The following is a 27611-nucleotide window of genomic DNA, read 5'->3' on the forward strand; positions in this document are numbered from 1 at the left end:
ATCCTCCCCCGCTGAGAGCCCTGCAGTGTCGGGATTAATGTCAGCCTTAATTTTCAGTTGTCACTTGCAGGGAAGTATAGCCCCTGCATATTTCATAAGTGCAGACTGTATTTGAAAAGCCGCAAGAAATGAAAACACTCTTGGTTCCTCAAACGACCAGAAGCTGTAACTTCTCCATCAGAAGGCAGGATGGCCTCCTTCACAGCTGGCTGCTGGTCGTTTATCCAGTGAAAGCTGTCCCACAGGCCAGCAGATAAATTGTGTGCTGTGCCTGGCTTCTAGACGTCCCGATAATGAAAATCTAATTAGTGTGAAAGTGTAGCTTATTGGGTCAGCTGGTTCGGCAAACCCTTCCACCCAAACTGCAGCCCGACACAGGTAAATCTCAGATTTTGACTGGAGAAAGATTGAGAAGCTTTGGTATTTCTCTGTTTCTTTGCACGTTGTAGTTTTGGACGTCAGGGCAGAAGTGACGATGAGATTCTCTCTGCAGCATTTCCCACTGGAGCAAGAAAATATACAGTCAGATACGCTGCAATAAGGCTGTTGTTTATGAGATTGCCAGGCTGTTTCCGTAAAGTATCTAAACAGCAGCTGCAAATTACAGCTGTGGAGCCAGCTTTAAAACACTCCCGTGCTGAAGGGTGTCTGGGAGTGGGTTTTTCGGTCCTGGTCCTGCAAGGTAGCCCCACGCGTTGTGTTCTTCAAGGTTTTGATCTAAGCATCAGTATAATGGCTCCCAATCTAGCAAGGACCGGCGATGTGACACTGTCCTTTTTAATGAGTGATGGGCTCAAATTAACATTCAGCGTATGAAAAGGAACGACTCTTGAAAGGGTGTCTCATTATTTCTGATGTCAAACGCTTTACAGCGAAATCAAAGATCGGAGCGGATTTGGGGGGAGCGGGTGCGAATTTGGGTCTGTGAGTGAAATTCTCTCCTTCATCACGCGGGGCTGTGCGTGGCGAGGTGATTAGCTGTGAGCGCACAGTGATCTATCCAGGCTTTGATTACTTTGTTAATGAGCTTATGATAGGCGACACTATGTCTATCGCACGTGTCAGCCTTGCTACGTGCAGTTTATCCCCCGAGATTTAAATCAGGCACAGGCACATTCGAGCGTTATTTTGGACTTCGGAAAGCAGCTGTGGAAGCCGTTAATTGCAGCTGATTGTCACTTTGAAATTTTGGTGTGATTCAGGGCTCTGAGCCGCTTCTGCCTTGACAGCCTGCCAAGGGGGACGGAGCTGGGTCCCTTGTCTGAGCCGCCCTGCGTCCCATGTGCAGCCACGTTTCAAGCGTTGCTGACCACGAAGATGACGTCTGATTTCCACTGCACCCAAAGGAAAGGCATGGTGCGTTTGTGCCCTGCTCCTGCAGGCATTAATCATCTCCCTGCTCGTGTGAGTAGTTCTACTGGTTTCAGCAAGACTAATAGTGCGCCCAATGCTGTCAATGCGATACAATTTAAGGCCTCGATCCTTTAAATGCTATCTCTAAAATACCTCGTTTCCCCCCGAGATTCCTGAAACTAAAGGATCAACTTTTCAGATGCTGCTCGCTGCGTGTGGAGAGAGGCAGAAGCCCTCCTGTTCACAAAGGGATGTAATTTATGCAGACAAAAGCAATTTAAGCTAAAATTGATCCAGCAGTACAAAAAGTGATTGGGTCAGTAGTTTGGCAAATAAGAAAGATGAGTTCACTCCACGGGCATTTACAGTGGGTAATAAATTAGGTCTGGCTGAAATATTTTGACCAGACCTTTTTTCAATCACAACCGAAGTATTATGCAGACATTTCAGAGTTTCAGCAGGACGAAGCTCCGGCAACGTTCAGAAGAACCGCGTGGCTGGATAAGGAAAGAGGTGGCGGTGGGACTTTATGGGTCTCATTCTGGCTGAAGTTCAAAAACTCCTGGAAACTGCAAATATTCTTCACGTATACTCTAGTGATCATGTAGCACTCATAAACAACAGACGTAATTAGAAACATTTCAAGGCTTTGAAATTGCTTTGCTTCTGAAGGAAAATGAAAGTGTTGTTGCAGTGTAATAGAGACTGAACCCGGGGGTCAGGATGCTGCCTGCATCACCAAGCAGGCAAAGGGGGGCTTGCATTTTGGGAGGGCTGGACCCTAAAAGAGGGCCCTGAGAGCCACACGTTAGCCACAAGTTTCTGAACCCTTCGGTTTCCTTTTGCATCCGAGTGAAAACAATTTGCAAAACCTCAAATTGTTTCGCAGAATGGAATTGCAGGTTTTTGATCAGCCGCAGCTCTTTTTTATTGTCTGCGATATTAAGAAAAGCGGTAGATTGTGAAAATGTTGACAGATTGAAAATGTTTCTGATGTTTTAGTCTGCATTCATAGTGGAAACTGCTTAAATACCTATTACCTGTGATTGAGGATTCCTGGGGCGTAAGTGATGAATTGTAATACAAAATATAAAGCCAGGATTTCACAAGTAATGAATTCGTGGTGGTATGAACGGTTCTGTGCTTGCTGCAAACAGTGCCTGAAAAATGGATCTTGTTGTGGAATGGGACTGCTTTTATGAAGATATTTGAGGGGATAGGAAACAGCCAAATAGAGTTCTCTCATTAGCGAGCATTTTTCACAGGATGAATATTTTCAGATTCCTATTGAAACCTCAGAGCTGTAGTGACGGGCCTACCGCATTTAAATCACTGCAGCTGGACTCACCTTTTTCTCTGGTGTTTGTTTTGTTTCTGTTTTTCTGTTCTGCTGCAGACTAGAAATGTGCAACTTTAAATGGTCGTTTAAAGAATCCCTTAAAATTTGCACCTTCCAATTTCACAAAAATACATTTTTCTTTTCGCCTTTCGTCCAAAACCCCAAGAAATCACATCAGTATTGTATCCATTTCAGTGTGAATCGCTTTCTTTTCTTTTATGTCTGTTTGATAGCAGGCATTTCTTTCAGAGAAAAGTTCAGAGAATTCAGGGAAACATTCAGAATAAAAAATGTGGGCTTTTTTTTTTCCATGCAAAATAATTCACATTTTCTAACAGTCTTAGTAATGATCTTGCAGCATCCTTCTCAAAATAGGCAGGAAGAGACTTGTGCACCCAGAACCTGAATGTCTTGTACCGTTGCAGCCCGTAATTCCCATTCCTTCTCTCTCTGAGCTGCTACACCAAAATCACGGCTGCGTTAGCTCCCGAGCCGCACAGACAGTGATATACATCGCCCTCTTACCTACAGCCTCAACCCCAGAGACTTTGAAGCCAACCAGGAATGTGATAACTAGTTAGGCTAGGAGTGTAATTAAACAGATTTAAAGATGTGTATCGCAGCCAACAGCTTAAAGGCAAGTTTGGACCGCGTTGTCCATCTGCCTCATTATGCTGTCAGCAATGATGCTGCACTGCGAGACTGTTCTTACGCGACCTCTGCTGCATGAGACAGTTGGGCAGCACTCCTCCTAACCAGAGACGAGGTGCAGGTGCCCAGCATGAAAGAGGAAGAATTTTGAGGGCATTTCTGGCTTTTCCCCTACTCCCTACATCCTGCTGCAGTGGTAGATGGCGGGACGTCATCCTGATGCTCAGCTGTTGCCCCTTGTTTGCACATCACTTCATGGAACTCCTCAAAATTCCCTTTTGCTGTGATGCTTGGCAGGACTGTGGTGGCTGAACGGGCTAAGAGAAGGAGCTGAATAAAGCTGGTGTTAGCTGCACCTCGCTGTGGTCCTTTGCGAATGCGAGGAGAAGGGCAGGATGAGGGGCACAGGCTGTGCTTGCTGTGCCTGTGTTTGGGGAGGAGGTGGAGGCTTCTCTGCGCATTAAAAGTAGCTTCTGGGAACTGAGAACTTGGCTTTCCTGGACTCCTTAAAGGCTTTCAGGAACCTATCCATCTGGACATATTGATAGCAAAGTTATACCCGTGGGTCCCCTGCTCTGTGCTCAGTTAACATGGTTTCCTTTGGTCTCCTGCCTGTCCCAGCTGCAGACCCCATCCCTGGCAGTGCCCAAGGCCAGGCTGGAGGGGGCTGGGGGCAGCCGAGGCTGGTGGGAGGTGTCCCTGCCCATGGCAGGGCGCTGGAACCAAATGGTCTTTAAGGTATTTTCCAACCCAAGCCATTCTACGTTCTGTGATCTTCTTAAGTCAGTCTTGTACAGCAGACTTGCACCTGCACAGCATGAATGATCTGGGTTGAAAAGCTGTGCAAACTGCGATGGAAGTGGAGTTCCTGCTTCAGATCCTCCTGTCTGAAGGAGGGAGAGGTGTCAGCAAGAGCCTCTTCTCAACTGTTAGATCTGCACCAAGATTTTGGGTAATAATTTCAGTAGAACTGTATTGCCTTAGGGTCCCGAGTCCCTGTTCAACAAATAGCTTAAAAGCTTCCAAAACACCAGACAACTAGGTGGTTAAAGTTACTGTCTATCTTCTGAAAACTGTCCTTAGCGTTAGCTTAAGCTAATCTGCTTTATTTTACCAGGAACCAGTTGGGTCAGAAACCATATCTGAGCTAGCAAATGTTTTGCTCTGATGGTTTCCTTGGTTGATGGGCAGGAGGCAGGGCTGCAGAGGGGGTGCCAGCATTGGGACCCTTTTCTCCTGGGCTTTGGCAAGAGAGGAAGGCAAAGGAAAATCAAAAGCTTCACCCAGAAGAGCTGTTCTGCCACGATGACGTTGGAGAGATTTGCAGGTGTAGGAGCCATGGGGTTATATCAGCTCTCAGCTCAGGGTCTTTCAAATCTTTTGTAGCGTGTAAACCTGGATGTTCTACACTGACAGCCAGGCATGTCTGTAGCAGACATTGTTTCCAAGCATGTACTCTCAAAGACTACAAAAGGCAGTCAATTAAACGCAGAGATAAGAGCTCTGAAGTCAAGAGATCCGAGCGTGACCTTACGGTGTTAGATGCTAAATTCTCCCATGCATAGCAAGCTCTGTTCAGCCCGCTTGAATTTTATTCCTTGTTTCACTGCTTAACTTGTGAGTTCTGTATTAAGAGCAAAATGGAACAACAGAGAAACAGCAGAGCAATAAATGGAAAATGTAGATAGTTCTAATCTGTCACCGTCAATAAGTAAACTTAACTTGGCAAGAATTTGCAATTGAAAACACTGGTCAAGAGGTTTTGCTTTGCAGAGCTGGGTTATCTATAACTCATGGCTTGGTTAAGGGCTACAAAAGGACTGGACATAGTATTCTGCTCCAGGGACCATGTATCGCCGTCCCACGGAAATACGTATGGTGGCTCAGTGGGGCGAGGGGAGCAGCTCAAAGGACCAAGTTCTTCCTCTGTAGGTGAATTCCCTTCCCTCAGACCTGCACAATAACAACTACAGAAGAAGTTTAAAGCATCAGCACGGGGAAAAAAAATCTTTCCGGACACAGGTTTCTTTCATATGAGTGGATGTGTGTTGTGAAACATCTTTTGTTATAGTATGTGATTTGTAAACTTGGAACCTGACCTAGGGAAAATACCAAGATCAAAGGGAAGGCTGACTTTGATTTCAACGGCCTTTGGAACAGACCATTAGCTGATACTAATCTATCTGTGTGCTTGTATTTGGTTAGCGTCAAATCATTATTACAGTAGTCAGAAAATGTTTTTTTTTCCCTGGAGCTTTCTGTTCTAATTTTGTTAAATGTTTTTCACTGTACAGGGGAGCTGGTTGGAAAGGCTGGCTTGGCAGCTCAGCCAGCGAGGGGGTGATCTGCAGGCCGTTTGTCTTGCTGAAAATGCATTTTGTGTTAGATTTTGGGTTCTTGTGCTCTGGTATCTGGATGAGCTGCCATCTCAGCAGTGGTAAATGGCAGGTGACTCTGTTATTTCAGGGACATCCTTTTTTGTCCCATGTTTGTATCACAGCGCTCAGCAGGGCCTGGTCTTGTGTGAGGCTCCTATGTGCTGCCACGGGTGACCCATTAGCCCTCCTTTCCATGAAGCTATGTGTCTCTTTCTTGAAAGAAAGTCATTCCAAAGGAGAAACATTTGCTCCTCTGACGTGGCTGGAGAAGATGTTGAGCGTATCCTGTGAAGGGCGTTTCACTGTAGGGAAATACGGCCACCGAGACAGCTGGTAGCTCTCGGTGAGCCCTCAGGAAGTCACACAAGGGGAGTTTTCAGTCCCTGCATCATGGATTGAAAAGAAATGTTCTCTATCTCTCTCTCAACCAATTTCAAAACTCAAATGTTATCCAAAATCTGAAAATCTCGGGCTGGTTGTTTAACACACACTGAGCAGCCTCTCTCTCAGCAACGGGGAGCACGCTGCGCAGCGAAGGGGAATTCTCCAAAGCTGAGGCCTTCGTGGTTCCATGCACGACACGTCCCGCAGCTTATATATTGTATAAAACCTTATAGATTTGTACCTCTTGTAAAAATCTCTTCCTTTCTCCCTGCACCACCACTCTGTGTTTAGGATTAGCTAGAAAAATATTTGAATGGCCTTTCTGTTATTTCTAGATGTCCGCTTTTGACAGAACTGGGCGGTGCAAGAAATGCACGTGCTTAAACCCAGAAGCCTGTGTGACCAAGCGCTGCTGAAAGCTTGCAAGCCTTAAAGAACAAAGTTTGATTTGGAAAGAGTTTTGACAGAGATGTAGTTGAACTGGTTCTTGCCTGGACAAAAAACATTCCTGTGGTGCAGATTTCACAAGGGGAGCGATGAATGCCCCCCAGGGGCCCGGCACCAGCCCCATGCTGGTTCTCCCGGGGGAGCTGAGCCGCTCACATCCCAGAAGTGCTGCCTGGCTTCTCTTTGGCCAAGTCATATTTAAAAGTGACTTTTGCTGATTAAGGAATACTTAAGCCAAAAATATCCATCTGAGAACTTGTGCCAGATTTGGTGGCAAATATCCCTGGCCAAACCAAAAGATTTTAGAAAAGTCTAAATGTTCCAGTCGGAAGTGAAATATTCCAGAACTTCCTTTCACAAAGATTTTTAATGATTAAAATTACTTCAATATATGCTTTTCAAGTAAAAAAAAAAATTTAGATTGAGCAAAATGACCCTAAATGCTTTTTCTTCCCAGTTTTTCATTTCAGAGCAGCTCAAATAAAATTACCTGAGAAAGGAATTGTTTAATGCACTGAAATAGATCTCATATTCTCACAGCTCTCTTTTGTGTCAGAAGATGGATAAAAAAAAAAAAAAGCATCTTTCAGGTAAACATCTGTAATTCACGTTGACTTTAACAAAGTCAGGAAGTCCTTGCTGTCTCTATCACTTCCATTTCTTAGTAATTCTTCCTGCCTGGAAAGAAGTTACCAGCCTCGAAGCTGTGCTGTTTGGTCCTTAGCAGGAACACGATGGTCTTGGCACAAATTTTTTCTTGCACTCATCAGGGAGTCTGGGTCCCAAGGACCAGGTCTCCTCATGCATCTGGAGGCCTTTGTCAAGTCATTTAATTTCTGCTTCCATCTGCAAAATGAGGGCAAAATGCTGGCCCCTTTGTTAGCTAGGGCCATGGGCTGGCACTCCTGCTGTCAGCTGCACCAGGTTTGCTGAACCAGTCTGAACCAGGGTTTACCCCCTGCTGACACCAGTCGTGTTTTTTGGGGCATCTCTTAACAAGGAACCCGAGCAGCTTGATTGATCACGGAGCTTAACTTTGCACACCAGCATTCGAGCATAGGATTATAGATCTGTATTCCCAGGAAATGTTTAGCACGGAGCGGGAGCTGCCGCTGCCAGGACAGGAATCCCCAGCAGCTCTGGAGCAACACAGCGCTTTGGGGAGTCACATCTGGAGCTGCGTTATGTACTAAATCAAGGCTGTGGCAGGTGTGTAAAGCTGGGATTGCAGAGCCATGAAGAGAGCCAATATATGTGGCAGTTGTTTATTCAAAAGAGAAACTGCTGAAATGGGCTTTGGAATGATTTGTTTAGTTGTTTAAAACCCTCTGAATTCATGTGATGTTTGTGCAGCTATGAGGGAATAATGAGCAGAATTTCCTGAGATGAGTCGTCTCACAGAACAGTTGCTCCGCTGATTCCTCTGCAGCCATAAGCTTTGGGGTTTGCCTCCAAAGCACCCGTTGTGTCGCTGCTCTACAGACAGACTCAGGGAGGATGTAGAGGGGCTGTGAAAAACAGGGCAGAATTCTAGTTATGTATTCCCCTCAGCAAAAAATGACGTTATTTCCTGTGTGAGCTAGCTGCACCCAGGCCAGACCTCAGCCACTCTCCCGTCTCTGTCCCCCAACATCACCTTAGCTATTCTGTGTGCTTCTGTAATGAGAGCATTTTTGTCATTGCTTGAAAAAGAGACCATGGTGAGCTAAGTGCCGAAGGCTGAGCGTCCTCTCTAGAAAGAGGCCTCAACTCATCAGGTGGTTGTTTGTCTTCAAGGAGTGCAAGCTGGGGCTGAGGGAGATTTTAGAGATTGTTCCAAAGAGATTTCCCATCCGAGGACTTGTCTGGTATTTACCTGAAGGCATCTGCTTTTCTGGCAGGCCACTCTCAATGGTATTTACTGTGCTCTGCTTTTAGGAAGAAATGGCTGAGAGTGGCACAAACCAGCCACATTTCTGCTTTTCAGAGTGCGGCCTTGTGTTTGTGCTAGGTGCTGTGAAATCCATGGCAAGCTCTTGGCTTCACTAGCGCGGTCCTTACGGACCTGGTGAGTGAAAGTCAACGCAAAGAGCAGCCTAGAAATTGAGGTGCATTAGCAGCAATCCAATTTAACAACCTTGGGTGCTGCTCTCCATCACCCCACCTTGTCCCTCCTTCCTCAGCAATAGCAGCCGCTCTCGTGGGATTGTTTTGCTGCCTCTCTTCCCTCTGCTTCCTCCACGTACAAAGTCCACAGAGGAGGAATTAATGCCAGGCTCTGCTGGTACGATGGTGGTTAAGAAGCCAGCTGCTTTATTTCTATAATGGGTAGATACAGAGCAAAGCCCATCACTGGGTGACATCCTTGGAGCAGCCAGATGTTATGCTGACCCATGCCTGTGCTGGAAATCATCCGTGCCTCTCGCCAGTGATGTGCAGGAGGTAGGAGCATGGCTCAGAAGCCTCCTCTCTAACAGTCTGCACTCCATGACATGCTCACATCTCACTTTGTAAGCATTAATTAACTGACTGTTAAAAAATTCAAGCTCAACATCCCTATTTTAAAATAAAGATATAAAAGTGAGATGAAGCCCAGGTCTACATCAGCCAGTTCCTGATAAAAAAATTCCCTGTCCTCATTTTTCTGTGAGCCACAGGAATACCATTCCCTATGCAAAAGTGTGTGATTATTTCTGGAAAGAAAAGCTACTGAAGACTTGGTGCCAGTGTTGGCATCATTACAAATGCAGAAAGGAAACTGTCAAATAACTGGTTGTGTTTTCAGATGTACCACATGTGACTGGGGCAGTGTTAGAAAACATGAACCATCCCATGTAAATCATGAACCGTTGAACAAAAGTCCTATTTGTAAATCTGAATATTGGCAGCCAGCTTTTGAAGCTCTCTGGTTTGAAAACAGTTCTGTGATGCTTTGAGCAAGCACAGAAAGGAGGGGGACTCAGCCAGGTTCCTGGGCCTTGCCAAGTTTCTACTGAAACCCTCCCTGCCTGCACAAACTAGGAGTAAAGCTGGAGTTAGAACCCCCAAATTTGGCTTGACACAAAAGAAGCAAATCCTAGCTCCAAAGCAAATTGTTTCAGAAAATGTACTTTCTGTCAGACTGACCCATTTCTCGTACTTAAAATCGTACTCGTACTAAAATCATTCCTGTTGATTTGCTCTTCTCGAGAACACACATAAAAAAGTGAGGTCCCATAACTAGACTGAACACCACTTGTTTATTACACAGCTTTTGAACACCCCCCCACGCCCGTTAAGCCTTTTTATTCAAGTGCTAACATCCAGAAGCACAAAAAAAAAGTAAAAAAAAAAAAGTTGTAAGGCTTCAAGACAGAGTACCAAGTCCTGAGATAGCAGGACATCTAAGGAAACTGTATTTTTATTGAGTGATCTGAGAGAAGAGGCCACTCAAGTAGCAAATGAGAACATTAAAGGAAATTTGTTAGACTCACCCATTAGTTACGGCTCAGAAGTTTTATGACACGCACACATCTCAACAAAGCCCTCACCTATAAGTTGTCAGGAAGATGGCCCTGAGCGGCCCGGACCTGTGCCATGGCCTTGTCCTTCCCGGGCTGAGCCTCACACAGGGCGAGGGTCCTGAGCCTGCACCACCACTGGCGCTGGGGCGCGAGCGCGGCTCTCTCATCCTTTGCAAATCGAAGGCCTCGAGTGCGATCTGAGCGCAGCTGTTTCACCACCCTCCTGCCTTTGCAGAGAAATCAGGAAGGTTTGGTTTCACCCCAGAAAGGAACAAAAACCTGATTTCTGTTCTTCAGGAAGGTGTCCCCCTCTGGGCAGCGCTCCTCATCGAAAGGGAGATTGGTGTGGGCAAGCCGGCCCTGGGACCGCCCCGTCCCCACCTCCCCGGATAAAAGAGCCGATCCTTCTCAAACGTTTAATGGTTTTCTAAAAATACTACTACAGGAGAGACCATGTTTTTTGTAAGGAAGGCCTGTGCACTTGGGCTGAGATTTCAGAGTGAAAGGTGCAGGAATGCTGCGTCCTAACCCGAGGTGGATCTTGCATGGGAATTTCAGCACGTTGCTTTCTCTCTTCGTGCAGTACTTGTGCAGGATGCCCAGGATCCTTGAAAGGTGCTAAAATCAGCTGTTTATGTTCAAGACCCATTTTTTTTTCTGAAGTTGTCCCTTAGATTTTTATTGAGAAATTAATGACAAGTGGGCATGCATTTTTAATTTAGAGTGTCACGGAACAAAAGGAAAAGTGACAAAGAAAGGGGGTGTGAGGGGAAGAGCAGGAAAATGAAGCTGTTCACCTATTACAGCAAAAGAAAATGGGCCTTCCCGTGAATCCAGAAAGCAGCACGGGCTGAATTTCAGCCGTGAGCAGGTTATTGCCAACATGCCCCCGTGAGCACGCAGATGCTGTTGACAAAGGCCAGGTGCCTCAGTGTGCAGGTAGGGCTGGGCTCGAAACCTTCATTACTGGGGAAATTTGTACCCTTCGCTCATTATTTCTGTTTTGTTTGTTTGCTCGGTTTTTGAGTTTACCTAGAGCAGATTGGAGAGCTCTTTAATTTAGTAATTAAAAATCAATCTTGAAATATCTTAAGATGACTTGATGGGCCTTTTGTTTACCAATCTGCTTAAGCAAATTAAGCGAGGTCCTGTACGTCTCTTACCCCTTCCTCTGCAGTCTGTTGCCATGGTCAAAGGCAGGGGCTGGGCCAGATGAACCCGTGATCTGCTCTAGGCTAGAAATGCCTCTGCCTCTAGATAACAAAGCATGTATTCATTCTATATTACAGCAATTCTTTTTATTGTCAGACTTTGATTTTGCCAGGATAAATATTTCTTTCCTGGTAAACCCGCCAAGACCCGGAGGCATGCACGCTTTTATGTTTTTGCGTGTGTGCAATCTGCAGTGAAGTATGTCTGTATAATATATGTGGGTAATATCATGCTACTGTGGTGAACGTGGAAATGATAGGACGAGTAAGCCGGCCAAAATGCCACTTCTCACCCATTTTCAGTGCAAGCCTTCTGCTCTCAGGTGGGTAGGACTTTATCTAGTGTTATCAGGGTGAATGAGGCACGGAGAAGCCATTCCCAAAATACCCCACTAATCACTTTGAGATAAAGCCGAGTAGAGTAACCAAGCTTTTCAACCAACATGAAAAGACCAGAAGCTAAATTTGAGACAAAAGCAAAAGTTTAACAAGTTACATTGATCAAAGTGTTTTCAAAGGAACATTCAATTATATCCGCAACACCTAAATGGAGGAGTTGTTCTCTTATTTATTTATTCTGTGATAAAAAGGGTTATTAGGTCTTGTTATCTCTCTTCGCTTTAAGGCATTCTGCTGAAAGCCTCAGCAAAAAAAAACCTGCTTTGTGAGCAGCAGTGACAAGTGAAAAAGAAAGATTAAAATTAGTAAAGGATAAAAAAGAGTGTGTATTTTACAGTCAGAATCTCCTGGTGTAAGCATTGATGCATTCAAATGAAGAGAACAGATCTTGATGACGACGCAACTCTGCTGTGCTGCTCCAAGTGCCTGGCTGTGATCTTTCTACAGACAACTGAAAAGGTTTCAGAGCTCGGAATTTGGAAGCAAACCATGCAAAAAGAGCTTACTGCTCCAGGATTCATCACAGGCATCGGCTGAAAAATGAGAAGGCTGCGCATGCTGGAAGAAAATTGGCAGGGGGAAACCAGGAATCGTAGACTTGGGAAGCTGAGACTTTGCTCGCAGGGGAAGATGCTGTATCCAGATGCCAGGTTACGGTTTAAGGTTTCTGAGCATTTGTGGTGAGAAGGTTCTCAAGTTTTACAGCCCTTGCTCATAGTCCTTTTTCCTGCCTCCAACCATATCTTTTTTCCTTGGACTCATCTTATTAATCACATTTTTTTTTTTATTTTTTTTTTTTTACTCTTAGAGCCTGATGCAAAGCCCAGCAAAATCAATGGAAAATTTTGTGTTGACTTAGCTGATCTGTGGTTTAGGCCTCAGCAAGCTTTTAGTCTTTGAGCTAGACGATGCTGTTTATACTTGCATATTTTGCTAGCATAAATGTGAAAGAAACAGCTTCCTTAAATTGATGGGGGAATTTGAAATTTGTTCTGAAATTAGTCCCCATTGAAAAGAAAAAAAATAATCCTATTATTCCAAACCGGATAGTTTGCACTGTGTTTTGCAGACCCGAGTCTTCTCACACACCAGAATTATATCAGTGCTCTGCAACACCAGCACGTGTAGCACCCGTGGTGTTTCCAGCCTGTGGTTTTCCCTCCTGCTGGCTGCAACCCAGCACGGCCGTGGGTGCTGCGCCCCTACTGCCACCAGCAGTGGTGCTCCGGGTTAGCAGAACCTCTCCTGCTGTGTCTTGTACTATCAAAGGTGAAACATCCCACAGGGTATGAACGCTGGCTTGCTCTTAGTTACGATGATAGAAGAGGGTAGCAGATTCCTTGTGCCCAAGCGTTCCTCCAGAGCCCAAACTGCGTTTTATGGAGCAGGAGAGCATCCCCATGCTGCACCCTCCTCTCCTGCGAGGATGCTGTGCCACGGAGGGGGACATGCAAGTGGGGCTGTACCTACACGGGCTGTTATTCAGGCTGGGGTTTCAAACAAAAGGCAACTCCTGGCCCAAGAGCAGTCCCACTCCTGTGGCTTGCTCTGGGCTCATCTCTCTGCAGGATGTGGCCGGTGGAAGCGTCACCCTTCAGGCGGGCAGGGTTCGGTGTCATCCACACCAGCTGGGGAGAAGGAAAGGGGCACAGTGGTTGTGTAATGGGGAAGAAGTGCTGCTCTCTGCAGCGATAGTTACACCTAATTTAGCTCCTGGAAGAAGAAGGAGAGGCCACGAAGACATTAAACCTCTTATCATCCTGATGGAGTGAAATTGGAAAAAAGAAAAAAAAAACCACGGTTATTTGGCAGCAAATGGGTTTATTAACTTCTAAAATGGTGTGTGTTTGAATGTGATAGCGAAAGTAGCATTCGTCAGAGTGTTCGCTGCATCAAAAGACAAATTAATCCTTTGAAGAAACATGGCTTTTAAACAGCTCCCATGTTCGACAGGAGGCAAGCTGAGCCGCGCAGCTGGGAGCTGCGCCCTGCATCGCTGGAGGACCTATGGGTGATGTGGGTTTGGGTATGGCTGCTCTCTTTTTGCTGGCTAAACCTTGCCCCTGATGCATGAGTTGCTTTTAGGCTGCTTTCCCTCCCAGCTCTACCTTAACTCTTCCTACACCACGGTGCCTGCAGGGCTCACGGGGCAGTCTCGCTGAGATGGCACGAGGGATTTTGGTGGCCTCCTCCCTCCATCCCCATCACCCCCAGCGCCGTCCCATCGTGGCCCAAGCCCACCCGGCTTCACAAGCCTGCAGCCCTCTCCCATCCACCACAAATATCACTGTCGATACCTTGGCGATTTTGTAAATATTCTTGGAAAAACTTCAGCGAGCTGAGTGTTGCAAAAGGATCTCTGTTTCCTCTGCTAATAATGCTCCACGAGAGGAATATAATTTTCTGTCATGGAAACCGGTGCTCTGGTTTTCAGCGTTTTTAGCCAGGATGGCTCTGGTTTTTCAATCTGCCACTTCCTGAGAGATGTCGTCTCCCCTCCAGAGCTCTCGGCTGGAAGGAAGCCTCTGAGTCACGCCGGCATTACGCCCTGCTCCGCGCTAACGATGAGATACGCGAGCGACGTCTCTCCAGATGGGAAAGTAACATCCCGCGCCGCGTTAACCAGGGCTATGCAGAAACAGGAGAATTTGCTACCTCTTTCTCTTGCCTCCTGGAGAGCACATAGGTACTTAAGGCATCTTTCTATGCACCTATTGAACTCCTCAAATATCTCAACATCTGCACGTCATCTAATACAGAACAATAACAGATAACGCTAAAATCTCAGCACCCCAAATTGAGCTCATGCATCCTGGCAGGTAAGCCAGGCACAAGGGTGTGAGACACTGCGGTATTTCTAAGGCATATTGGATTTGCTGTAATTCCTAATTGTTCCACGTTATTTCCCCCCTTTTTTTTTTGTGCCTGTTTTTCCTATTCTACAGTTCATATAGATGGGTTTTAAGACACTTGAGGCAAACTCTGACTGTGTTGTCTCGATCCGTATAGGTAGCTTTCTATATTGATTCTGTATTGGTGAAAATAAAGGTACCAAATATTTTGTTAGCTCTGAGCCTGAGTGTTCCAGCTTCTGGCTTTCCCTGGAAGCACGTGCTGCTCCTGTGTGTTGGTGCAACCTGTTGGACACTGGGACCTGGAGCACGGCAGGCATCCCTCAGGCCTCCTGTAACACAGATGAATGCACCCAGTGGAAGCAAACGATCCTTGAGCACGTTGCTCTCCCTAATATTTCACCCGAGGAATCAGATATTAGCAATTCCATGGTGGAACACCAAAAATCCATCCAAAGGAGCGCTGCTGTTCTTCTGAAGTTGCAGTTGGTGTGTGGCTGGTGAACGAGGGGGGGGAGGCACCTCCTGGTGACATCCCGAGCCCCCGCACAGGGGTGGCCGTGCTGTGCAGAAGGGATGGAGGCGCTGCGGATGGGTGAGCGCCAGCCCCAAGTGGGCGCTTTGCTGCTGCAGGCAGGCAAGCCCCTACCCCCAGATGGAGCTAGGAAAATTCAGACAACCCCAGAGCTTGAAAGAGGAAATGCTTTCAGGCGATGGAGCAGGTGGAGTCAACAATTTCACGTTTGACAGCCCTTCTTCAGCACTGTCTGATACGTGTCTGTAATTAACACCGGGGTTTCTGGTGCTGAATAAGCAGCTGTTTCTCTGAAGGGCCAGCAGTGAGGGTAGGGACGCTTCTGTTTTGCTTCTTTGGCCCCAGCTCTAAATGCTTGGTGGGATGAGAATGCCCCTTGTCCCGCGGCTGGGTTGGGGGACAGGCAGTGGCTGCTATTCCCATTTCACAGATGTGGAGACAGGAGGTGCAGAACAGGGGGAGGCAGAATTACACCCCAGTCCCGTGATTCCCAGGCTTTAATCTGCAGACAGCTTTGCATGGATAACACGATAATACCACCTTTTTAGAATAACTTTATCAGTTCTCTTCAGATAAGATTGCCAACACGTTAAATCAGTTTTCCTCTTTTTTTGGGGGGGGGGAGGGGGTCAGGGGGCGATGACAACAAATGAGGGCAAACCCGAAGCACGTCCCCCTCCCCAGCATCCCAGCTACTCCGCGTGGGGATGTCACAGGCACAAAACCCTGGAGCTGGTGTCTGCAGTGGGGAAGCCTAGCAGGACACGAGGATACCACGATGATGTTTCCCCCCCGGATGCACGCAGGCACACACAGCATGCGTTTCTGCAGGCACTGGCAGAAGTGCCTGGATTCTGGGGTTTGAAGTATTTCTTCCCCCGCTGCCTAGGGAAGGGAAGCAAAGAGCCTTTGAAGAGGCTCTGAAACCCCAGCAGGGATTGCTGGGGACATTGGCTTTCGGACACATTCCTGTTTAGGTTGCAGACCCCGATCCCCAGGCCCCGTCCCAGCAGGGAAGGGGCACTCGGAGCAGCGCTGGCTGCGGCGGTGACGCATGCGAAGGGCTCCCGGGGAAACACACGAGCGTTTTTTTCATCTGAAGATATTTTAAAAGCACGAGGGAGATGGCCGGGGTGGGAAATACATCCTAACAGATGTGTAATATCATTAAAGCTGACTCTAATATAATCTAAGCCTCAGTTTGGTGTATTAATGCTTTGTTTATCTTTAAGCACAGATGGATATTTTTATTAGCATTACTTTGTTGATGCAGCTTCTAGAGAGGTTAGTCCGGAGGGCAGATGTCTGTGTTACGAGGGAGCGCTCATGCTGGGACGACTAATCAGGAAGGTGCAGCTTTTCCATGAAATTTCAATTAGGAAATTAAACCTTGTAAGCACAGGCAGCCAGGATCTGCTGTTTAGTCCACGTGGCCAATTCAGACGAGTTGGAAAATTTCTTGGTCCCCAAACCCATCCAGTGGCTGAGTGTCTCGGCTGTCCCTGCACCCTCCTGGGATTAATTCCATCCTGGCCATGTCCGTGGCCATGGTGAGAGGGGGCTGATGGTGAAACAGGATGCTACAGGTGCTGCTGAGCCAGGGATGCTGCTAACAGGACGGGCATCACGTCTCATGGCCAACTTCCCTGGTAGGATCTGTGATTTTAGGGGTAAGTGTGGCTCTGTTGATGAGCATGGTGGGATGGGACTGAGGCCGGGACAGCAAGGGGACCATGGGGCTTGGTTGAATATTTGCAGTGGAAAATGTGAGTTGAACTACTCTTAATGCAGGGCAAACTGTTTTTTGCATCCAGTTTTCTCTCCTTGTAGCAAACTTCAAAATAAAATGTGCTGAAGACATTCTTATTAAATCCAGACCCAGATTTCTGGCTTGTGAGAGAGTCCAGACCCATTACAGTCGATTGGAGGTTGCTCATTAAATTAGACCCTGGAGCAGGAGCCAGTACCAGTTTCCTCACATTTCACGGTTCCTGTCTGAGAGGATAACACCTGCTTGGGTCAGGGCACCTGCGGGATGCCCCGAGCCTGGGGACCCAGGGACCCGTGCGGGTGCCACCTGGTGCCTGGTGCAGGGGTGATGGAGGAGGACAGGGCTGAGCCCTGCTGCTCCCATCGCATCCTCCTCCTCTGAGACCCCAGCAGAGGGAAGAAGCCCGAGCTCCCACTGTGTCGTTCCATCAGCTGGAAGGGAAAGGCAGACGTCTCCCCATTGCCAAAAGGTTTCCCAGATTTTCCATTTTCTCTTTTGCTGAACCGGGGGGAAGAACAGCGTGGCCTCAAGGAAAGCTCCAAGGGGAGCTTCTGTTTTCTTTAACCTGCTGAAAGGGTCTTGGTGTTTTCCCCATCTGAGGTGCTGCTTTAGCTCAAGAGGTATCGGAGCAGCCCCTGTAGAAGAGATGACTCCCCCAGTGCAGCTGCATCACAGACTGCCCAGCTGCCCCGAACTACCCAGTTCTGCAGCCAGGGCAGGCGCTCGCCTCTCCCCGTTCCTGCCCCGAGTTCATGCCTTGGTTCCCACTGCAGGGAGCAGCTTGTTCCTAGGAGAACATAATAATCATGGGACTGCAGCTGTGAGGTCCATCATCCGCAGATCTTAGGGGAGGAAGGGATAAAAGTGTCTGTTTTCCAGGGATTTCAACTTCTCCAGGCCTCCTTCCCCGCGGCTCAGCCTGTCGGTCACTGAACTCCTCGGCTCCCATTCCAAAGAGGCAAAATTTCAGGGAAAGCAGCTGCTCGGGCCCCGGGGCTGGCGAATTTCTGCCACAGCGCCGTGCTGGGCAGGGCAGGGGCAGAACAGAAGCGAGAGGCAAAGAAGTGCCCTGGCACCTGCAGGGCTGGAGGCCAGAGCAGAAAGCTCTGTTCAGCTCTTGCAGCGATGCTGTCACGGCCCCGCGGACAGCGGGTGCCTCACTTTGGGGACTGCACCCTTCTGGTCTGCCAGAGGGCACCGCACATCTCCCACTGCCACACGGCATCGGCGACGGAGCTCAGAGGGAGCGGGACTCTCCATTTGGTCACTTTGTTTCTGAGTTAAAGTTAATTGAAAATGCCTCTTGAAGATAAGGCTTGCTCCAGCAAGATTCTTGATTTGTGTCCTGCCACGTTATTGCCTGGCTAAAAAAAAAAAGAAAAAAAAAAAAAAAAAGGAAAAAAGGCAGAAAAAAGCAGACAAAAAAAAAGGGGGGGGGGGGATAAACAGCAGAAATCGGAGGTTTTGAAGAAGGCCTGGGGCCCTGCAGCACACCCTGTGCTGCTGCTCCGGCTGATCCACATGGACAGTCTGGATCCGGAGGAGGCACGACGAGGAGTTCTAGGTCTGTCACTCTCCTCCAATCTTTTACTCCAGCCTCCTGCATTGAAGCAGTCTATTAGGAGCATAGAGATTGCTTTTTGGGAATCACCCCCCAGAAGGCAGAAGCAGACTCATTTTTTTCAATTATACTGGGCATGTTTTCTCATAACCTTTCCTATCTTTGTATGATCTTTAGAAGTAGATTTATCACCTTTCTTTAATAGTTTTTTTTTTTTCTTTTTCTTTCATAGCTACCTCAAACCAGGCTGGCTTGGTGTCTAAAGTCGCAGATTTCTGCCCTTCCCAAAAGCCTCTGAAAAATCTGGTGGTTAAGTGGAGGCAGCTGTTTGGGTTATTTTCTTTCACCCGTGTGAATGTTCGCTGCATCATAATCCCCTTTACAGAAAAAAAACAGAGCAATCACAAACACATACAGAAGCTACAAATCCCAGAGAAGTTTAGAAGCACATTTCTGCTTTCTTATTATAACTTTCTCTCTCTTCACTGTTCGTGCCTAAATATGGCTGATTTTGAATGAATGGTCCAAAATCAGTGGCAGAAGGCCCTGCTTGGAGTAACACGGAGAATGTGGCTCTCCCGTCCTGCCCTTCGGGGCTGGATGTGAACCACATTTAAGCAAAGCAGGGCGGCTCACCCAGCCCTGCAGGCAGCCCTGGTATGCAGCTCCAGGGAGGGCTGAATGCCTCATTCATCTCAGTCCTAACTCTGAAGCCTATAGATGATGTTTTAAGGAAGAATTTTACAGGTAATCAGCCTCAGTTCGATACACAGCCAAGTGAAAATCAGGATTTGTTGACAGATGCAGGGGAACACCTCCGAGTGCTGAATGCACCAAGGACTCCACCTTTACACGGTAGCCCCAGAGCAAAACTGATTTTCCTGCCTGCACAGAGTATTGCTTCCATAAGAAGGTGCATCCTTCCATTTGGAGACAAAAAAAACATTTATTTTTTACGTTCCTCTGCTTCTCCTTCCACTACTTTCATCCTGAGCATGGGCGACCTCCACCATGTCAGCAGGTGAGGCAGTTTCTGTGCAGGCACAGCAATACCTTTCCTCCCCCCGCACCGCGCTCCTGCCATTAACAGGTGGCGAATGAAGCTGGCTTCACTCATATGTTTTGCATCAATTTGCATCATCTACTACAAAGCTATTACAAATGAATCTGTCAAGCCTAGCTGGCACCTCTCAGGATAAACGATGCGGATCGGGAGCCTGTGCCCACCGCGCCATCCACCAGCGCCTTCAGCCTGAGGAATGTCTCCTCAAACATCTGTTGGAGCTCGAGGAGAGATGGCAGAAGGGGGAAGGGAAAATCCCCACTAATGGATGTTCTTGGAGTTTTTGGGAGCTCGGTAGGAGAGAGGAAGTGGGGCAGGGGAAATCAATGAGAGAGAGAGGGAATATTTTGCCCGGCAGTCGCTCATCACTCGAGCCAGGTGATTATTAATTATCCCCACACATTGACACAATTTGCTAGTTTTCAGGGTAGGTGGATCCTGCGCTTAGTCATCCTGCCATTTTTAAAGACGAATGAAGAATTACCTGGGGTGTAGAGCCAGGAGTGAGAAAGATAAATAACACCGAGGAGCTGATCGCTGCCCGTCTGTCATAAAATTTCATTAGTTCTGACAGCTTGTACAACATAAGCAATGAATGAATGCTAACTACACTTCCTCTCCGTCTGCTTCCATATTTCACTCGTATTGCTTAGCTCGGAGAGAAAGCTGGTCAGAGAAACCCTGAGGATGGAGGGAGCTGCTGGACCGTTCATGGGATCAGGATGCTCCTTGGAGCAGGACCACTGCGGGGCTTAGGTTTATTGGAGAGCCTTTGCCAGGAGCATTTTTCACTGGGCGCAGCTGGGAAGGACAGACGTGGATCTGCGCGGGTGTCCAAGAGGATGGCGTTCCCTGCAGTGCTGCTCAGAGCGAGGGGGCTGAGACGACTTCATCTCTTCAAAGGCAGCTCTTTTGCTGGAGTAACACTTTCTTCAGTTGGAAAATAGTGGGAAAATAAAGTCAGAATCCCCACCATACCAGGCTTCATGGTGGTGTGTTTCTGTCTCCTTGATCCATGCAAGAGCAGCTGTTGTGGAGCCCTGACCTGTGTCACCCATGTTTCAGCTGGAAACTCCCAACGTCGACCTCAAGACTTTGCTGAAATATCCATCAGCCTCTGCTCTGGGCTATCAGAACTGTTCATTTTTGGGTGTGTAGGCAGCTGAGACAAGTTAGGGTTCTCCCACCTACAGCCATACCCTAGAGCCACTGCTGCCCTTTTCATCTTTAAGTCCTAGGTAATGAAAATAAATATCTCGAGGTCTATAATAATGACATGGAATGGGATGTTTTGATCATATTAATTGCTCAGGCTGTTGCAATACAGGATCACAAATCAATGTTTCCCCAGTGGCTGGCTCAGCCTCCCCGTGCACGTTTAAACAGATGTGACCTTGATGAGGAGAGATACTGGGGGCTTGAGGCAAGCTTGCAAGACAGATGAATGTGCTCTGGCAGATTTATGAGGAGTTATTCCTCGGTGTAGAAAAGTCCATCTTCTTTCACCTAAATGCTCCTCCAAAAGTGACTTTTCCTGTGTACAAAGCACGAGCAGTCTGCAAAGCTAGTGACAATGTCAGGAGGTCTTTGACGAAAAATGTTTCCATGGGGCTAGAGCACAGGGGCAGCAAAGTGAGAACAGAGGTGTGATTCATTCAGAACAAGGTGTCCTCGTTCATTTATAGCTCTCCACGTAAAGGATATCCTGCTCAGACAATGTGGGCACTTTCTTTTAATCTGTCCTCGCATCACAAGAGATCTTGGGTTTCTTCCTGTGCAACTGAGACTCTTTCATTTAGTGTCACCTTCCGTCGTGCCAAGAAAACCCACAGCAGCCGGTGGGGTTGAAAGGGGTGTCTGTAAACATGTGTTTACTGAAACTGCTGGTAAACCAGCCTCTGAGTCATCATCTCCTCGGGCTGTGTGTTTCAGTTCTTCCTCGTCTCAAGCAATAACATCAGGCTCTCGCTAGTTCCTGATAAAATTAGGGATTAAATGCTCAAATAGTGTGTGTATGCGTGAGGGAGGGCAAGATGGAGATAGGAGGTCTGCTTGGGGCATGGAAGAAAATGCTTTGCCTCTTTAACCTTCTGAAAAGAAACAGCTGAAGTAAGTTAGTAAATACTAATAACACGCCTAAGGATGATAGGCTTGTTAGCTTATTTAAAACCTTTAATTAGCATCAATGCTGCTTGGGACCTATCTGGTCCCAAAGGTCTGGAGAGAGCCTTGTTGACTTAGGAAGGGCCAAGTGCTGAACAGGACGTGTTCTGCTGCATCCACCCTGCAGTCCCTGCCTCTGGGAGCCTCTTGCAGCTGCATCTTACGATGCCAGAGCCCATCTTCTGGATTCAAACCTGGGATGATTTTGGTGTATCCTCCTCAAGGTCAGCGCTGACGTGGTCTCATAAACATTAAGGGTTTGTTATGATCGTCTGGTCTCATATTCCTAGCCTCTAGGACTTGTCTGGGCTTATTCCTGTTTGAACCACAGCATGGAAAAGCATCCCATCTTGACCTCAAAATTTATAGCAATGGAAAAATCTACCATAATTTTTGCAGCTACAAGAATTTTTGTAAGTTCTTCCAAAGATTAATTAGGGTCACTACTAGGAGGGGGGAAAAAGGAGAGGAGAAAAAAAAAAAAGCACATCTACATTTGTTTAGCTTCAGCTTTCAGGCCACCTGGGGAGAGCAGCTATAAATGCCTTAGGGTGATTGTGGTTGAGTAGATTTTCCTCCATTACCGGGATGGAGAGGTTGAAATGGATCATATTGGTCAGGTAACCCTCACTTGAGAGGTCCGATTAACTTGATGGATGGGGTTATAAAAGGTGAAGCCTCCGCAGGAGAAGGTAGCCCTACTGGGGAGGGAAGTGAGGATTTCCTGGCTTGTGGGACTCGACACCTCCTTGGTTAGAGGGCAGCTGAAGTGCAACTGTCATGAAGGAAGGGGTGAGAATTATCTGTCCCAGTGAAGGGCTGTAGGAAGTCTTGTGCTGTGAGTTAGGAGGGAGAGAAGTGGAGGGGACGGGGATGGGATTCTACAAATGGGACAGACCTTCCCGGGGTGGTTGCATGGTGAATGTGCTTGAGTCTTGCCTGCCAAGGTGGAGTAACAGAGGCAAGAGCAGAAAGAGGACTTCTTGTGCTTCATCTTTAGTGCAAAATAGCCCCAGGTCCTATGAAAATGCAAGCTTGGGTTCTTCCTGAGATGGCTGCATCCAGGTTTTTCACAGCTGCAGGGAAGGCCTTCCTAACTACATCTGTAATTTGTTGATGTCTTGCCACTGTAAGAAGCTGTATCCCTTCTAAATCCTTGTTTTCCCATCTTTACCGTATTTTCTCTGGCTGACATTAATTTACCTCGATTTGAAATCTGGGCAGTCCATTCCCTTGATCTTGTGGAAGACTTCTCCATGTGCTGGTTCCACCGTGCCATCATTAGGTACAGCATGACTTCTGCAGCAAGTAGCTCAGCAAGAGTCAGATCAAGGTAGCGCATTAGGCAGGGTAATTTCATGAATTCACCATTTTTGTCTTTAAACTGAAAATATCCCCAATCAACAACTTTTCTGCTCGTGAAGGGTACTTAGTCCCTAAAAGGCTGCAAGTTCATCAAGCAGGGGTGCTTGCTGCTGGTGGCACAGTCCTTCCTTACCATCACTGTGCCTTGGATTTGTGAAAGTTTAATTATCAAAGCAATCATTTGTCCAGTGTTGAAAAGCTGCGAGGAAAGAAAGAAAAGTCAATATGTTTGACCTCACTTCTGGGAGAGAAACTCCTGGGAGCCATTACAAGTCAACTGTGGAAGAATCAACATGCTGATTTTAATGGATGAGTCTGAAACAAATTCTTTCCAAGAGCCAACATTCTTCTGTTCTCCAGCTCGCACCCGAATGAGCAGAGAACTGAGGTTGTCTTCTACAGCAAAAGTCCTCTGCCTCCTCGTGTGTCTGAGGACAGAGCAAGAGGATAAGTGGAAAATAATTTATCTGACCTTAAGGGAAATGAAGTTTGTCAGGATTTCCTCACAGTTGCAAAACCAGCAGCGATATATTCAAATGTGGCCAGACGTGACACGCTCATTTTTCTCACTTAGGTCCTGGTTCTGGAAAACATCTTGGGAAAGCACTTCAGGATGTGCTGACGCTTAGACCTGGGTGTGAACCCCATGCAGGCCAGTGAAACTCAAGCACGTGCTTACAGATAAGCATGAATGCACTCAAGTGCTGTCCTGATTAGGGCATATGCTTAAGTGGCTCCTTGAGTTGGAGCCTCTGGCTTTGAACAGGCACTCCTATTCTTCGCGTGTTATGCAGAAGGAACTAACCAAATACTAGCTTGTTTTCTGTAGCGCTGACCAGAACCACCTCAAGCGCCAGGGCAGCAGACATAAGCAGGAAAATTGACTCTGATCATCCCTGGGGTCATTTAACTAAAACACACATTTCAGTCGAGCCAAGTGTTCGCCAGCGCTTTTCAACTCCCCTGGTGTCAAAACAATTAGCAGATCACAGCAGCAGCGATTTGCTGCTGCTCCAATAAAAGCATCTGGCCAGCACGTGAATGGCCAGCAGAATCCCCAGTATGAACTGATACCATTCAAACTAGTACATGGTAAGAGGCACATAAACCTACTTTTAATAGGTTACCTCAGTTAGATTTAATCAACAAGGTTGCTTTTTTTGTTGTTAGTTTGTTCTCTCTCTAATAGCAAGAATACCTCCCATTAGGATATATAATAAATACCTCCCCCTTCCCACCTTGGCCACTCCAGGACACAGAATGCGATACTGCAGAAAACTTTTGTCTTCAGGTCACTGGATGAAATTGTAGCTGTCTTTGGGAATATGCAAGTGTATGATGACCAGCCTTTACAAGGCACAGGGAAACAGAGTCAGCCTGTGTGGGTCAAAATTTGGGGACTCGTTTATGCATCTGACATTCTGATACAAAAACCAGAAAAACCAGCGCTTTGGTCATGTGTGTATCCCAGAGCAGCTGTGGCACTGCCCGGGCTGTTGCTGTCCTGCAAATATCATTCCTTCCTATCGGAAAGCAATAGGCTGCTTACATCTACTTACACCAGTGCAAAGTGCGTTTCTTTTGATGCTCCAATAATTTACAGACAGGGACGGAGCGAGCCCCCCGCGCGCACACCTTGTGTTAGCTGCTGGTGGCTTCAGTTTGTTGTTCCCATCTCCAAAGGGGACGGAGGCTGCAAACATCCTCCAGCATCTCCTGCCAAGCAGTCTGTGAGAGAGGCCAAGCAGACAGCAGATCTTCTGAAATATATCCTAAAAAGCTGAGCTGCAAATACTTACCCAGCAAGAATAGGACACAGATAGATTGTCAGATGATTATAAAGGTCCCATTCAGGCAGAAATGGATCTCATTAATCAAATGCATTTTTCACATAGCTTCGGACCTGGCTGAAAATATTCCTTCTCATTTTCTTATATGGCATTTATTAACACAGCTATTAGCTGTGTTAATGCAACCTCAGTGGTATTTTCATTGACTCCTAACAGACACTTCTTGTGTATACCACACAGCAAATGTGACCAGAAGGAATCTGACCCAACCAACCCTTCCTTTGCAATAAACATGGGATCCAAAACAAACCTTTGGTGCTCCCAGCATCGCTGCCCAAGGAACCAGGCATCCTGCAAATAAATACTGAATTGCAAATCTGTGGTAAGTTGCGAATAAATCTGCCTCACCTGAAGTGGAAGAGAAAGCGGAGTTCAAGGCTGCTGCTGAATTGGTGGCCAAATGCCAACACCATTCACTTCAGGGCAGTATAAAACTGTTCAGCTGACAGGCTGACCCCCTAGGCCAGCAAAATAAGGCCAATAACTTTCTCCTCTAAGCCCTGCAGCAGCCCTGGTCCCTGCTGAGTGACATCCACATGCCCCCATGGGCCAGGCGCTCGTGCAGGACCCCAGCCCTGCTCCCAAAACGCTCTCACTTAGCGATGCTGATGGTCGGTGGTATTTCCGCACCTCTTTTCTGCATAGCTCCTAGAGCTTACTCATTTGCAGTCTGTGGGCTTCCTTGCTTGCCTTTCCATTTACATATTTTGCTTCACTCAAATGCTTTTCAGTCTGCGCTGGTGTTTTTTTGCTTTCTCTTCTTCCTGTGCGTGCAGCAGCACACCTTGCCTAGCCCCGCAGCAACAGCGTGCCCATTAGCTGCAGCTCGCAAACAGCAAATGAACTAGGTCATAAAACGTGCACGGGGAGGAAATTCATTACAACATCGCATGCCAAAACATTTCAGATCCAGTGTTGTGGGGCTTTTTTGTTTGTTTTGTTTTGTTTTCAAAGCCACACGTACAAGCACTGGAGTGCCATCTTAGCATGTAATTGCTTTTTTCCCCTCTGCTGTCCCTGTGGTAGAACATCTGTTGTCTCATCACTTGCTGTCCTCCCATCGCCTTGGTGCCTCTCAAGAGGTGCCTGCATGATGCTGGTGTAGTGGTTCTGCTCTCTGCCTTTCGATGTTCCCCAGGGTTTGTCACCCTTTGTCACTGGGTTGCCTCTCTCTGTCCCATTTCAGCACTTCTAAGCCTCGTCGCTTTGTTTGACCCTCCCGTCTTATCATCAGTGCTTGAGAGATCAAGGGTCCTCTCTAGACCTCACACCTCCAAATGCAAGATGTTTGCCTTATTTCCTTTTCCAACTTGTCCGTTTAACCAAGCAGGGAAGGACTCGTGCCAGCACATATGGGAGGCACGACCTTTGGGAGGAGAATTCCTTTTCCTGTGTCAGAGATCAGGAAAATTGAGGTGCAGGGAACTTATTTGCCCCATAGCAGCCACGAGATGCCTGTGGCGATCAGAAACGGGACCAGAATCCCCGGTTCTCATTTCCTCACCCCAAATCATCCTTCCATCCAGCAGTGCCGGTGTGAGCTCCAGCACTACGTTATCCTGGCAGCAGGATCTCGGTCTGGTTCTTCGTTGAGTCTTTCAACAGGTTTTCACTTTCCCCTTGGATATGGTTTGCATGAAGCCTGCTGCTGCCTTGCTCAGACAGTCAGCTCCTTCAGTGCCTCTCCCTCAAAATTCCCTAAAATGCTTCAGCACAAAGCAGAGGGGGCAGACGGGACCTGGCCTTGACATCTGGGGGAGCGGGTGGCCCCAGGTGAGGGACAGTGGCACCGCAGTGCTCCCGCAGCTCCGCGGTGGCATGTCTCCGCTGTCCCCAGCAAGGCAGGCACGAGGACGGCCGGGTGTCCCCATCGCCTGCTGGGCCGATTTTGTCACCTCTCGAATGCCCTCTGCGTTTTGACGCTCTCCCTCCCCGCTGCTCCTGCTCTTAAAGCTGGAGGTTTTGGTGTTTGCTTTCTGCAGGCACTGGGTCAGATTTATCCCTAACAGGAGGTGACTGTTCCCGGGCTGTCCTCAGGGCTCCCTCTGTACCCTGCCTGTCCCCCGGGCTTCACGGTGCTGCCTTCCAAAAGTGCAAATTCTCCGTGCTGGGTCCGTCTGGGGTCTGTCTCGCCCATCCTGTCTGGCACTGGAGGCTTCAGAGCCGTAAGAACCCCCAAATCTGCATTTACAGGCTCAGTACCCCCTGTTGGTGGGTGCCAAGCACACATTTGGGGGCTGTGTCCCACTACAGTGCCGTTTCTGCCCCGCAGGTCGCGCAGGAACCAGAGCAGTTTTAAATTCGAATCCCTGGGTGCCAAGGATGCCGAGGTTCTCTTTGAAAAGATTTACTGCTAATCTCTCCGGTGTCTGTGACAAAGGAAAGTTCCTCAGCATTACCTCAAATGTTAAAATATTAATGAGGAGAGGGTTTGGTAGCTGGCAAAGGCTGCCTTCGCTAGCACTGGAGATGGACTTAATGATCTCTGCGCCTTTGCTACTGCGAAATGAACATCTTACACAGGAGAGATTAGACAGACCTGGCACCTCTAATAAAATATGGCCTGTATTTCTACAGATGTATTTAAAGTCATTTAAACCCGTTAATGTTTTATGAAATAGCAAAGCTTGGTGTGAATCTATTTAGAATAGTCTTTAAGCGCTGCAGTAGGTTTTATTTCGCCCCAGCTCCCGTTTGTAAGGTGCTCGCTCCCTGTATCATGTTTATATATGTATAATTTTTTTTCCACTCAGATGACTTTCTGAAATGAATAAAATGCTCATAAAAGGTGCATGGTTGATGGCACT

The 27611-nt window shown here is 47.4% G+C and overlaps 1 long non-coding RNA gene across 3 annotated transcripts; it reads left to right on the plus strand.

Moving 5' to 3' along the window:
- The first annotated feature begins 16164 nt into the window (after positions 1–16164).
- Positions 16165–27611, plus strand: LOC308179847. Of its 3 annotated transcripts, XR_013940632.1 has the most exons (4): positions 16165–21813; positions 24985–25126; positions 26814–26969; positions 27077–27611. It is a non-coding gene; the product is annotated as an uncharacterized lncRNA (long non-coding RNA). The 3 variants fall into 3 exon arrangements; XR_013940631.1 differs by having other exon boundaries at positions 26814–27611; XR_013940633.1 differs by lacking the exon at positions 26814–26969.

The sequence above is a fragment of the Anser brachyrhynchus genome (assembly GCF_964034855.1).
Source record: "Anser brachyrhynchus genome assembly, chromosome: 18".
NCBI classification, from domain to species: domain Eukaryota; kingdom Metazoa; phylum Chordata; class Aves; order Anseriformes; family Anatidae; genus Anser; species Anser brachyrhynchus.